Genomic DNA, 14,879 nt, shown 5'->3' on the forward strand with positions numbered 1-14,879 from the left:
GATTAATTCCAACTTAAAGCTAAAATCAATAAGAAGTTTTTCAAAGAGAAAACAGGAAATATGACCCTTATCTGTGCCTTATACAGTTAATTGACTAATTTCTGTTATGGGCAATTCACATATCATCTTCAGTTTGAACCTACTTGAAGTTACTTTCATTTTGTTTTTGTCTTTTGAGCTTTATTGAAGAGTAATTGAAAATTAAAATTGTATATATTTAAGATGCGGAACAAGATGCTTTGATGAACTTATATATTGTGAAATGATTACCTCAATAAAGTTAGTTAATACATCTTTCACCTGTTTTAGTTCCCTTTGTTTTTGTATCTGAAGTATAGTTGCTTGGAAGAGTAAGAACACAGCATAACAGGTGATTTTATGTTGTTTAAAACTAAATACCAAAACACGAAGCAAAAATCTTTAAATACGTGGGTAGAGATGCAGCAAGGCTGCTGTTGTGTGGGTGCAAGGGTCTCCGGTTGTCTTCTTGAGCTTTGATGTAAAACTGTTGTAAATCCAGGATGGATGTCAGAAATTGAATAGATAATGAAGCTAATTTGGCTTAAATTTTTTCTATTATTAAACAACATTTCTTGTCCCTCAACTAATCAAATAATTCTGTAAAATGTAGATGTCATTACAAAATTGGACACAATTAGTGTTTGGAGACATTAAGACAATCTACAGAAGACACTGCACAAAGGGCAAAAGAACAAATGGAATAAGATAAAGAAACACCTCACACAATTACAAGTCACAATCTGTGTACTATGTAGCATTTGTGTACCGGGGACAAAGAACACTTACTGAATGCCAAAAGATTGGCTCCACCTTTTCTCTTTTCCACAAGCATACTGGTATTATGTTTGATAAAGTAGCAGTATTTTTCCTTTCCCATTTCAAAAGAAGAGGAGGAAAAGGATAAAAGAGAACAATGAGGGAGAGAAAAAATAAAATAAAAGGTTCTGGGGTATGTCAATCCACTCTAACTTTGCTTTCCTCATTTTCAAATCATTTTCTGGTTAGAATAATTTGCAACCTGGCATAGTCTCTGTTGGGTAACTCTTGTAATCTAAACCACCTTTACTGACAATCTGCTGACTATATAATTTTTTTTTTCATTTTTAAAACATCTCATCTTCTGTATGACTCAGTATTTCCACACTTGAAGACTGCATCAATCTATAGAATGTCAGCACTGCAAGTCATGAATACTGTTGTAATCATCAAGTGGTTTGCCTGTCTTATTTTTGCTTTTAAATAAATGCAATTCCTTATTTGCTTTTCAAAGACATATGACTCCTTCAAAATCACATGAGCCTTTTGCTGTGGACAAGTACTGCATTAGTTAAGATCGCCCCAAATTTTCCAAGCAGAATAACAGAAGTCATTCTCTCATTATGAATTCATCTATTCAATTTCTTGTTTCCATGTCTCTGCATTTCTACAGTATGAATCTTTAAAAGTCAGTTCCTCTGTGGCCTGAAATATATCAAATATCTAATGGATCCCTGTGGTTAAACTTCTTGGTGAGGAACCATATAAAATTTTACTTTAATTACCAGGCATTTATATCTGTAAATCTCAAAATAGGCATATGTAAAGCATAAGAAAATGAGCAACTGCAAACAAAAGACCCTACTAATAAGTTGCAAGAGAAAAGCAGGGTTACAATTTTTTTAGTTAAGTCAACTGGTAATGGTACACTGGAATCATTAAGAGTCAATAAGTACATTTAGTTTTTCCCAGTAGGGATGGAGGGGGCAAAATTGTTAACTCATACATCTTATGTGGTCTATATTTATTTGGGATTTCTCAAGATGTTTCTTGCCTGAACATAAGGCACTCTGTCTGCTACAAGTTCTGCTCCTATACAGAGATTTCTGCTTCCTTCCTTTATGTTAGGCATGCTGCTAAGTGCTTTATATGAAACATATTTCATCCTCCTAATCATGCTACCTTAATATTCGTTTTACAAATGAGAAAATTCAAGCTAAGAGAGTTTATGCAATTATTAAGTGATAGAACGAGGATTTCAAAAGCGGTAGTCTGACGCCAGTCGATGGTCTTAACCACAACATACATGTTCACCTTATATGAGTTATATTAGCTGTAGCCCAAGTCAAAATTATCTCACAAAATCATTTCAAGAAAAACTGAGTAGATTTTTATACTCCTTTTTGCACTGCTTGGAAACACCCTGATTTAACAGAACTGATACGAAGATTAACAAAATAGCTCTCAGTGATTTTTTTTTTTAACTCTGCATTTGTCACATTTTTTCTAAGATGACGTAAATGATGACATATTAGTCTGTTACACTTTTAATGAAGACCATTTCAATCTTATAACAAGATGTGTCATATTTAACTGGTGTTTCTCTCTATATGCATCTTTAATTACCACCATATCCCCTGCCAGACTTCTCCAGTGTGAACTTTAAAATCACAGGGTGGTCATTTGGCTCATGATGTGGTTGTCAAAAATGAGCTAAGAAACAAAGATATCAATTGTTGACTGCAGAATTTGAGTTTGAAATTCAGTTAGGATAAAAGCCCGAAAGAAACAGGCCACAGATCCATTTCCTTATTTCAATTCCAAGACCGCTACTTCCTGATCACCAAAAGAAAAGGAATAAAAAAATATTCAGAGCAAAGATGAGATCAAAGGAAATATGAATATACAAAAAAAAAAAAAAAAAAAAAAAAAAAAACAAGAAGAAGCCACCACCACCACCACAAGAACAACAACAACAAAAACCTTTGGGTGGGGCACTGAGAAGTCTTGGTCAGGGAAGAGGATGAGAACATTATTTATCTTTAAAATTTGAAGATTTTAAACAGTCTTAGTCCATTTGGGCTGCTATACCAAAACACCATAAACTAGGTAGCTTATAAACAACAAAATTGCATTTATCACAGGTCTGAAGGCTGGGAAATCTCAGATCAAGGTGCCAGTAGATTTGTGGTCTGGTGAGGGCCCGCTTTCTGGTTCATAGAGGGTGCCTTCTGCTGTGTGATCACCTGAGATCTCTCTCATATCTCTTTTATAAGGGCATTGATTTACATTCATGAAAACTCTGCCCGTATGACCTCATCACCTCCCAAAGGCCTGGCCTTCTAACATCAGTACCTGAAAGCCAGGATTTCAACATATGAATTTGGGGGAGATGTAGTTATTCAAATCATAGCACTGACTATATATAACAAGGCCTTATGACTCATTTTCTGAGATTCAGGAGGCAGCAGCTTCACAGATCTACCTCTTGTAAATGCTATAGAAATAAGAAAATAGAAATGGCAACATGATAGGTTTGACTGTGAATGGCCTAGAGACTACCCCTTCCTAGCTTCCCTCAAACCCTGTGTTTTTTTTTTTTTTTTTTTTTTTTTTTTTTTTTTTTTTCAAGAAGTCTTAAAGTTCACCTAGGCTCCCCACATATGATACTAGAAAGAATACTGTATAGAGAATGTCTGAAGAAAGAGATTAGAGGAGGAGGCTATGTTGGAAACAACAGTCTAGGATAAGAATGGAAAGACAGAATCAAAAAGCAGGCAACAACTTATCAGCTGGACAATGTTTGTGATGTGAATAACTTTTAGTAACAGAGAGAACCCCAAAGGAAAGAAAATGAGAAAAGAATCTGAAAAGAGCCTTCAACTCAAATGGGATTTTGTTTAAAACTGAGAATAATGGAGCTGCCAGTGGACTGAATTAACAATAAACAGAATTGATGAGGGAATTCTCCCATTAGATAGATACAATAAATAAAAGTTTGGTAACAAGAAAAGTTACACTAACAGACAGCTGAATTTTAGGTACTGTTTCATTGTAAGAGTCATATCCCACTAAAAAAATATGTGCTACTTCTGAAAAAGCATACTCATTTGACAATACTACTGACCCTGACCCGCTCTTTAAGTAAGCTGAATATGCTTTCAATTAATTTTATTGCTGGAGATAAAAGAGGTAACCATATAGTGGTAAACACGCTGTTGGTTTTAAAAAAGAACATAAATAGGAACATAAAGCCTGAAAGTATCTGTCGAAACTTTGAAGATCTAAAAGTAAAGATAGCATTTGTATGGGTAAATGTAAACTTTTTGTTTCAAAAGTTTCTTACTCAAGAAACTTTTCTTGATTAAGAGTCAAGAAGCCATGTGGATTAAAATGCTTACTATTAGACTATAAGAACCCAATAACATTTCTATATTTAAAAATAAATCTCCTTTTTCACCCATTCTTTAATAAAGATAAGAAATACTTATTACAAAGTTAGATGTATAGACCACTGTGTCAGATGCTACATTAAAATACCTAAACTTCAGTAGCAACTTGACAGCTAACATTGACACATTGACATATCACAAAACGTGCAAGAGACAGTCGTATTATTTTCTATTGCTTTATGAAATTATCATTGCTGATGGTCATACAATTGCATTTGTTTGTCTGAGTCCTGGGGCAATCACTTTAAATACTAGTTAAAAATTTCTAAATAAGATCTATGTAGGGGTAGCACCTTAACACTTGCAAGAGAAAACTGTAAGAGAGCAGGCTACCCAATTTGCAAACTATGATTTCATTTCAGGTGAATATCAAGATTAATAATATATAGGCACCATGTTTTAAAAAAATTTTAAGAATCTTGAAACATCATGGAATTCTTGCTTTAAAAATCAAGTTAAATAGTATTTTGAAGTTAAAAGCCTGTGTAATATCCCCTATCATCAGACAACTTGCTAAGTGTACCCAATCTGCATATAGACACACACTACTTGCTCTATTTCACCAGGAACATTGTCTCGGAAAACCATTTCATGTCAGTATGTGTAGACCGACGCCAATACTTTGGAGGACTGCACAATATTTATTCAATAGTATATCATTATCCAATCTCTATAGATGTACATCATTTAGACACACACATGCACGCACACACACACACACGTGTACAAAGTTACTGTTACTTGTGCGAATATTTAGGAGTCAAATTTCTTAGAAAAATATGCACATGTAAAATTGCTGAATCCAAGCATATGAACATTTATATTTACATATTTGATTGTGGTGGCTAAATGTGCTCAGGAAGTTTGTACTGATTTTTTTTTTTTTTTTTTTTTTTTACTATTCATGATTGATAGTGTAGCTTAAAAGTATCTAATTGTTTCAACGTAAGTTTCTTTCACTGTTAGTGAGGCTGAATATTTTGTGATTATGGCATTTATGCCTCTATGTTTTAACTCTGACCAAAGGTTTATGCTTTTTAAAAAGTAATTTTCTCATTGGCTTTTAAACGTTTTTTGTGTACTAACATTTAATATACTTTTAGGTATACTGGCATTTTTTTCCCAATGCATTACAATATTTTTGCCAGTTTAATGACTTCTCTCAATATTTAGTATGTAAATTTTGGACAATAATTCTTTTTAACGTCAGCACAAATTAGATGCATTTTCTTAAACCAGACCGAAGTTTAAATTTATTATGATATATTAATTGCAATTATTCTCTTATGAGTACAATTCATGCACACTGCAATCATTACACAAGATACCTAGGATGGCCACGTAATAGTTTTCTGGTAGAAGGAGATTTTTCTGTGTATAGAGGTGTTTTCTCCAGGCACATTTAGAATTCACTTAAAATCTCCACATACTAGTACTGTCAGAAACAACGAGGTTAAAAAACTGTCTGAACTTGTCAAAACGTCTTTAAGCTCAGATTCAAAAGAGGGTAGAAATGTAAAACCCAGCAAACCTGATGTTACTAGAAGACCATAACTAACTATGTTATTTTAAGAAGTATAGCACCTGCTCACCTGAGGCAAACATTGCAGGTGACAAGAGTTCAGCCACCCAGGTGTTTCTCCTTGCCAATGTTTCCCAGACCCAGACAGCAAGCCACTTTATTCTGTTTCCTCTCTCAGTACCTGTCTCCCTCCAAAACCACAAACTCTCCTGTGCACACAGTCTCTAGCCTTTGCCTTTAGTGACATCTACTTCCTCAGACGTGTGCATATTAAAATGCGTAGCTGAAGGGTAAATTGGCAAATACTTAAAGCATCAGGATATAAAGTTACAAATCTGAACCAGTTGTTTAAAAAACGACCTTATGGATATATGTAAAATATCAATCATAGAGTTAGGTAGTTTTTGATCATAGTGGCAATTTACTGGTCTCAAAATTTGAATGTCAATGTGGCCAATAACCTCTTGGGAGAAGCCAGGGACTATATGGAATGATATGGAATTTAGATACTGCTTACCAATTCAGTGACTTCAATTTCAAAAGCAGATATAGAGAAAGTTTGAAACCAAAGACAAAGAATAAAGGGAAGGAAGAAGGGATGGGGAAAACGAAATGGAATACTCTTTGTAATTACTTCTACAGACTTTCTCCCAGAACTGGAGAGGAGCAAGTCCAAAAAAAAAAAAAAAAAAAAGAAAGAAAGAAAATATAAAAGAGCTTGGATCACTTATTGTAACCAAAACCACAAGTTGTAATACTCTCTAGAGATTCTAACTATCCAGACATCTGTTGGATAACAAATGTAGCCAAACATGCATCTTTAAAGAGGTTTCTAGGTTATGCAGTGACAGCTTTACAGTTCAGAAAATAGATAATCCAATCACAAGAAGAACTCATCTGGATCCATTTCTTACCCCTAAAAACATAATTAAGGACATAACACCAACATAGGAAACATAATACGTAGGAGCATGAATTAGAATACTTAATACACCAAAATTTTTAAAAGATGCCTAAAAACTACTGAAATATATTTGCATTTTAATACCTATTTGGTGTAAGAAATCATTCTCTCCTTTAATGCAAGATATATTGGAAAGTTTTCCATTAGAATGAGATGTTGCATCTACATGAATTCTTGAATTGACATCAGAATTTTTTTTTTTTTTTTTTTTTTTTTTTTGAGATGAAGTCTCACTCTGTCGTCCAGGCTGGAATGCAGTGGCATGATCTTAGTTCACTGCAACCTCTGCCTCCCAAGTTCAAGCAATTCTCATGTCTCAGCCTCCCGAGGAGTTGGGACTACAGATGCAAAACACCAAGCCTGGCTAATTTTTTTGTATTTTTAGTAGAGACAGAGTTTCACTATGTTGACCAGACTGGTCTCAAACTCCTGACCTCAGGTGATCCACGCTCCTCGGCCTCCCAAAGTGCTGAGATTCTAGGCATAAGCCACCGTGCCCAGCCTCATCTCACTTTTATGTGACATGAACAGAGGCTCACTCTTTGACATTTTCCAGAAGAAACTGTTCAATTCAAGCAAACGTAAATAGGACTTCAATGATTATGAAGATGCTAAGCCTCATCTTATAGTGGTCAAGTAAAGCAGGCATGAAAACAAACATTACAACACATACTTATGGTAAAAAAAAAAAAAATTATGAAGTTAAATCCCAGGTATATCAGACTGTATCCCAAAAATAAAAAAAAAAAATTAAAAACACCCAGCATATTTTGCTTCTCATCAGTTCTTTTTGCCAAGAAATTCAGAACATGTTGGCTGCAGACAACTGTTTGTGAAACATTATATTATAGATAAATACAACAAGAAAAGAATAGTTAGGCAGCCTGAAATGGAATAAAGAGTATCTATAAATTCCTCAGGCCACATAGTATTTTTGTCCATAGTCTTTGCAGACTGTTTGAAAATGGATGTAAAATTGTCGAGGAACAAGTTCTGAAACCGATTTCTTCATTTCAGCTGCTCTTTTAGATGCACCCCTATATGAGAGATGAGAAACAGCAAAGCTGAAAATATGGTTTGCTGATAAGAACCTGACCACTGAAACAGGCTTTTCAATACTTTGCATAGTTCTCTATTGACAGTCATATCAGGACAGCCTAGGAGTTTTCTTGACACCTATAGCTTCCTTCTACAGTGAGTACATCAGTTTCCTTGGGGAAGACAAGCTGTAGTTTGAAAAAGTCTCCACCTCCCAACCACAGCTAGTTGATGACAATACCTTAAAAAAAAACCCTGTCAAATATGACAGTGATTCTTAATCTTGCTTTCTGTTTTTAAGAAAATACTTAAGACAAAAAGAGAAACTATTCCATTTACTTAGTAATTTATATGATAAAGGAGCTTTAAAACTCCTTCATAAAATGAATGCTAAAATAAAAAATTGATTAGTTTAGATTTGCGACTTTTAAGGGTTAGCATTTATTATTGGAGTTTTGTAGAGCCTAATTCATAGTCTAACTTCCTTTTTCGTACTTAAAATTTCCTTTTGATTTATATGAGTGACAAGGATGAATAGCGCAACAATTATAAAGCACAATGGGATAGGGTTTTTTTTTTTAGTGCCCTCTCATTCCACATGGCAGGGTGTTCTAGACAGAGAAAACTGTTTTAAAATGTCTTGAAAATGCTAACTCCTCAATATTTTTATCTTCTTTTCCATTGTCTGCACCCAGTTTTCACTGTATGGCCAATATCAGCATACACCACTATCAGGAAATTTAACTGTAACAGAAATCACAGCTAATCTTCAATAACAGGAAAGAATTAAGTCAGACACAGACAAAATAAAAAGGACAGATGCATTCACAGCTTGCACCTTAATTTTTCAGGATGCCTCAACCCTCCAATGTGAATTAACTTTTTGTTACAATGAAATATATTTCAGATTCAGAATAATTAGAGTTTTCATTCTGCACCATGCATCACCGTCTAGAAAACACAAACACGCTCATTAGCTCACTGGACTCGCCCAGCTGTGTCAGGGCTGGAAGTGTCCTCTCCACTTTGCATCTAAGGAAGAGGAGGAGCTCAGGGGTTGTTAGAGGCTTACTCAAATAATGCAGCTACTAAGTGGTGATGTGTGTCCAGAATCTGTTTTTCAGTCCCGTTTTTCCCTACACATATCTGGACAGATATTACTATATCTCTGCAAATATTAAAGAGCCCTACATTGACCAAGATTTTTATGAGCTCTTAAGTGAATTTGGGAGGGGTGAAAAAACTACTAATATAATTAACATAATCTCTTTTCTCTTTTTCCCAGCCTGCCTCTCTCTCTCTCTCTCTCAATGCATACGTACAGATATGCACATGAAAATAGGTATATATATTCTTCTTCTAAAGTCCTTCTCATTCTTTCCTCCTCAAACTCATATTAGTGACCTCAACACCTGTAGCCCCAAAAGGAAAGAAAACACAATTTGACAAACTAGTCTTCTCTGCTTTCACTGAATGACAGGTACATGCACATGCCATACAGACATATATACATTTTTTGTTATTATTTTCCAAAAAAGACATATGTGTGCTTTTCTTCATCTTTTCTTCTTCAATCAGCAATACCATATGAAACACAGTTCACTCACAGATCCCCCGTCTTCTGGCAGTCACTCAATTCCAGTTTTTTTTCCTTCCTATGAACATTGTCCCAGTAAACATTTTTGTACATATAGCCTTATATGCTGCTGCTTGTATTTATGGGGGGTAGACTCTTAGCAGTAAGAATGCTAAGCCAACTTTTACGAATATTATTACTGTTACTGCTTTTTCCAGTCTTCTGTGAAAAAAGGAAACTCTAATTTTCTACTAGCAATATATGAGAAATAGCATTTTCTCTTGCCAAGACGTCTTTTATAATAATTCAAATTTACACACACACACACCTCTTTGTATTATTATGCAAACACACCCTAAAACATAACACCTTCGGAAGGCTCCTTCACCTGTTCCACCAGGTAGGAGAAGAATCTGTGAGGCAAATCCCCATACTTCAGATATTGTGACATTGTGGCACCATTTTATGGATAAACCGTCCACAGAAGAGCATGGGCATGATATTTACATGGCTCCCAGAGAGCAGGGGAATTTCATTAAGGTCGTGCAGCATCCAGCCTTGAATACTTGAAACTGACAGCAATGCTCTGGAATGCATTTCTTCCCTCTGATTCACCATCCAGTTACTTTTCATGCAGATCTCACTATCTGGCTGTGATCTCCTGGCATTTTGCATGCATCTCAAAGATGGTTTCCATTACCCTCCTGGTCATGAAATTGTCATTCTGGACACATGCCCTACACAACTAACACCAATCAAGAGTTTGTAAATATTTTAACATAACTCTGATGCTTTCTGTCCTCAGTGGAAAATAGGCTTAGGACATATGCCAGAGAAAAAGAAAAAGTTTTGTAGAAAGTGTGAAGCAGTCGGGTGTTGATTAGCAAAATTTGTATTGTTATCAAATCATCATAAACTCGACATGACAACGAAGTCCAGAAAAAATATTTTCATTATTTATAAACATTCTGCCTGGCATTCTAAAAAATAGTCTGCATCTATTGCCTTGTGGTGTTTCAACTATTCTAACTGATTATGCCTTCAATGAAGGTATACAAAATTTTATAAATATTTTTGAGTCATACTAATGACATTGAAAAAAATCGTATGCTCTTAGACCTGGTTTCCATATAGAAATGCCATTTTATCTGTCATTACTGAGATCAAATGATTATATGTAAAGTTTTATGCCTTTATATTTTTAATACTACTTTTCAAAACCTTCATAATTTCCTAATCATTTATACAAATTACTAATACTGTCAAGAAAGGCTTCAATGAATCCTCAATGCCATAAACCTCAGAATTCAGATGGCTAATGTATGCTCCCTGAAAAGAAATGTAGTGGAAAGGAGGAAAACTATTTTTAGTTGAGCATCTACAATAGAAGACACTTTGATGCCCTCTCATCTCTAGGGTGAAAAATACCAAGTGCTTTAATAGTTTAATATAAGTCAAACTATTCTGTTTAATATTATTGTGGCTCTCTAATAATTCATCTCCAAATTTATTGCATCCTGCTTTCTTCGTAAAGCCTGGAATTTGAGCATTACAATAGCAAGTACATATTCAAGGGTCTTGAGTTGGTAAATCTAGATTTACTTTAGTCCTTTTTGTAAATGTAAATGTTTAGAAAAAGAAATTATTTCTAAGAGGTTACCATAATTTTAATAACATTAGTACCCCAATGAAATTAACATATCAGTAACATTTTAAAGAGTGTTATTTAGCAAGGTTATTTACTTTCATGCAACCAGTGATTTTTACCCAGGTGGGTGAGTACCAGATCACCTGAAATAAATCAGGCATTTTGAGATGTGAGTAGATCGTGGCAATTTACAGGTGGGATGTAAAAGTAAGAAGTAACCAGGTCTATCTATCTCTCTTTCATGGACAGAAACTGCCTCACCATTTGCTTCTCAATATTTGCTATTTTAACCCTGCTTTTTGTATTTCCTGTACTTAACAAAATAAAGATATCTATGTTTTTTAATTAATAGATTTCATTGTAAAGCATCATTATAGTGCCAACCATCATAATCTTAAACACTAAAGTAGTTTAGTCTGTTCTAAAGTGAATACTATATAACAATTTTGAGTAATAATGATTACAACTTAAACCCATTAAAATACATTTTTTGTCACTTGTGAATAATGTCCCTTTCACAGAATATTCAGATTAAATCAGAATTTTGTTTTAAAATATAGCTTACTTGTCTTAAACCATAAATAATTCAGAGTATCATTTAATGTGATTCTACTTTTATGATATCATGAGGCACAAGCTGTCCAAGAAGACAAAAGAATAGATTAGGACATTTATCTACTCCTAACTTCTCCTACAGTACCCAGTGCTTCCTATCTAATATCAAAATGGAGACCCTCAAAGAATTATTTTCAGTTTTCTTAGCAGATGAACTTGATTCACAGGTTAGAGAGTAAAGCTTACTGCTATGAAAGTCTCTTCAGAGAGGATACTAGAAACAGCTTTCTGTGCTTATGGCAAACTTCTCCGTCTGTACATTGCCAGTAATTTGTGGACTCGTAGCTATTGTAGTTTTGTTTTCTCTGTATGTCAAAAAAAAACATTGTCACAGTCTGTGACACACAGTCTTGATTTCACTTGATATCTAAAGATATCTTACTAAGTGAGAGATGAACAAGATAGTGTTTAATATCTGGATATAGTCACAGTTTGGGGCCAACACATATAATGACTCACTCATGGAATCCACTATTAGGTGGCTACTTATAAAAATTAATGGCTAGTGATTAGGATGTGCTTTTTTGAGAGGCAAAATGTACATCAGCATATGTTTACTCCTTCTAAGCTCTAGATTTCATGAACCTGTGAAATATTAGGTTGTGCAAAAGTAATTGTGAAATATATGTCTGTGTGTATGTGTGTGTGTGTGCACGCGTGCCTGTGTGTATTAGCATATGATGTTATTTTGTATGCTTAATGTTAGGTTACCTAAATGTCTCCTAGCAAAAAGTATATGAATACCTCAATTCTAAGTTGTTTATGTATACTGTATATTGCATTATTGTGACATTCCTCAAAGTAAAAATAGATATTTTATAACAAAATTGTAGCTAAAATAACATGAGGGATCCCAAGAAAAATAAATCTGTGGATCTACAGATGAATACAATCTCTTGCCATGAGCAGCTTGTGTTTATAAAGAAGAAGTCACACCACAAAGCATGACTAATTTTGTTTTCGGTACATTTAAACAAAGTGGATAAAGTGGAAATTATAAAAGTTAAGATTAAATTTCATTTTAAACTTGTTAACAGTAAAAAAGCCCTTGTTAATAAATCTTCACTTGAAAAATTAATTTAAACTTGGCTGGAATGTACACGATTGTATGTCTTACATTAGGTAAATAATTGGCAGTCACAGGAAATAAGAATGACGGCATTTCTGTAAAATGCGTGGAATGATTATGACCACTGAAAGAGGACTTCCAGGTCAGAATTTACTTAATGTCATCACTAAAAAATCTGAGGATGATGAGAGGAGGCATATTCTTTCATTCCCATATGAATGTCTGGTAATATATTGTACATGATCACAAACATTTCCACGTCTAACTCTCCTCTTCCTCACATCCAAAGGAGCCCAGTATAACACTCTGAGAGAGCTGAAGTCAGTCCTCCACATCCTGTGACCATCCCTTATTAATTGAACTATTCTAGGTGTTATCTCTGACCCCACCTACTCGTGTTAACCTGCATTACGCGCAGCTTAATGTAAGGCGAAAGTCACTCATAAAAGTTGAAAACCATGGCTTCTATTACAGGGAAGAAACAAAGCTAAATGAGAAGTTAATAAGTGCACCCCCAAAAAATGTGTTCATAAGAAAAGCAGAGTGGAAATATCTCCTGCTAAACACAATTTAAGCTGCTCTTCTCCTGAAAAATATACAAAACATTTTATATGCTATGGGGAACTGCAATCTCTAAGAGGTATATGGTAGGTACTGTCAATAAATTCATTTGAGAATAGATGTTTTGTTTTCTTAGTTAAGACCGTATTGTCACATTCTGAGTGCTTTTTCTATGGAACCCATGAGATTCAGTTTAAAGACTACTAAAGGAAAAGGGAAAAGCCTAATGTGAGATTTGTGTCAACAGCCTCTTGGTAAAGATGGGCATTTTTCACATGGAGGGGAAATACAAATGACTTATGATCATGCCATACTGATCATTCCAAGGTACCTGTATATAATACCTGTTCAACAGAGGGAGCAAAATGTGAGAGTTAGGTAGCATGAAAGCAAAGCAACACCAGGACAAAGGTTAGAGAAATAAGGAGCCCTGGCTGCAAAGTGCCGGGTGGCACGCACTTGCACACCCCTGACAGCACGGATTCCTTTCAATTTTGTGTGAGAGGCACCTCACTCTCCTCACCACCACTCAGCCCCTCAGAAAAAATGGACTACTTTACTTCATTCATATGGCAGTTTTGCCTATCAAACCTCAAAGCTCTGCTATAGTATGTTGTACTGGGTTTTAACAATTTAAATACTAAAATAAAATTTTAAATAAAAATTTAAACTTAAATATTTTTAAAAATTGCAAATGTATGCTCTTTGAAAAAAAAATCCAAAATTATAGAAATATATAAAATAAAAAGGGAGGTTCTCTCAATCCCACAGTTCTACTCCTAGATATATTTCCAAGAGAACTAAATACACATTTATGTAAAAACTTGTACATGAGTGTTCATCGCAGCATTATTCCTATTAGCTGAAAAGTAGAAACAAACCAAATGTCCATATGCATTTGCTTATGCATCAGATGCATAAGCAAAATGTGGTTTATCCACACAATGAAATACCTAGCCTCCCAAAAAGAATGTATCTATGATAGATGCTACAACATGCATGAAACTTGAAAACATTGTACTAAGTGAAAAAAGACACGAAAAGCCACATGTCATACAATTTCATTTGTATGAAATGTCCCAAATAAGAAAATCCATAGAGGTAGAAAGCAGTCTAATATTTGCTAGGCATAGGGGATAGGGAAAATTGGGAGTGATTTCTGAAAAAAAAAAAATAGGAGTTCTTGTTGAGATGATGGAATATTCAGTAATTAGTGGGAATGGTTGCACAATATTGTGAATATACTATAAGACCAATCAGCTATACTTGTTAAAATTGTGAAGCATATGCTATTGTGAAATACATCTAAATAACACATCTTTAGAAGTTAAAAAAGTGGAAGTCTGTCCAACTTCTCTTCCATAGCTAGAATTTACAGAGTACTTGTTATAGGCTTGGTATATTTGTAAATGCTTTACTGCGTGCACTAATTTAATTCTCAAAACAATCCTATTAGGTATCCTTCACAGATAAAGAAGTTGAAGTAGGAGGAGAGTAAAGTCATTGGTCGGTCAAGAGTCAGTTTCTTTTGTAAGTGGCAGAGCTAGGCTTATAAAATCAAGCAGTCTGGCTTCAAAGCTCATGCCATACACTAACTACCATTAAAAGTTGGGATATACCCTTCAAGATAATTTTCTTTGAGGAAGCGCATGTGCCC

At 34.6% G+C, this 14,879-nt stretch overlaps 1 protein-coding gene across 3 annotated transcripts in view; it reads right to left on the bottom strand.

Annotated features, from left to right (window-relative positions):
- The window catches only part of VGLL3 (vestigial like family member 3), a 49,337-nt gene that overhangs the window by 7,194 nt on the left and 27,264 nt on the right, over nt 1-14,879 (bottom strand). The window lies entirely within an intron of this gene.

This window comes from Saimiri boliviensis, chromosome 18 (assembly GCF_048565385.1).
Source record: "Saimiri boliviensis isolate mSaiBol1 chromosome 18, mSaiBol1.pri, whole genome shotgun sequence".
Classification (NCBI taxonomy): Eukaryota; Metazoa; Chordata; class Mammalia; order Primates; family Cebidae; genus Saimiri; species Saimiri boliviensis.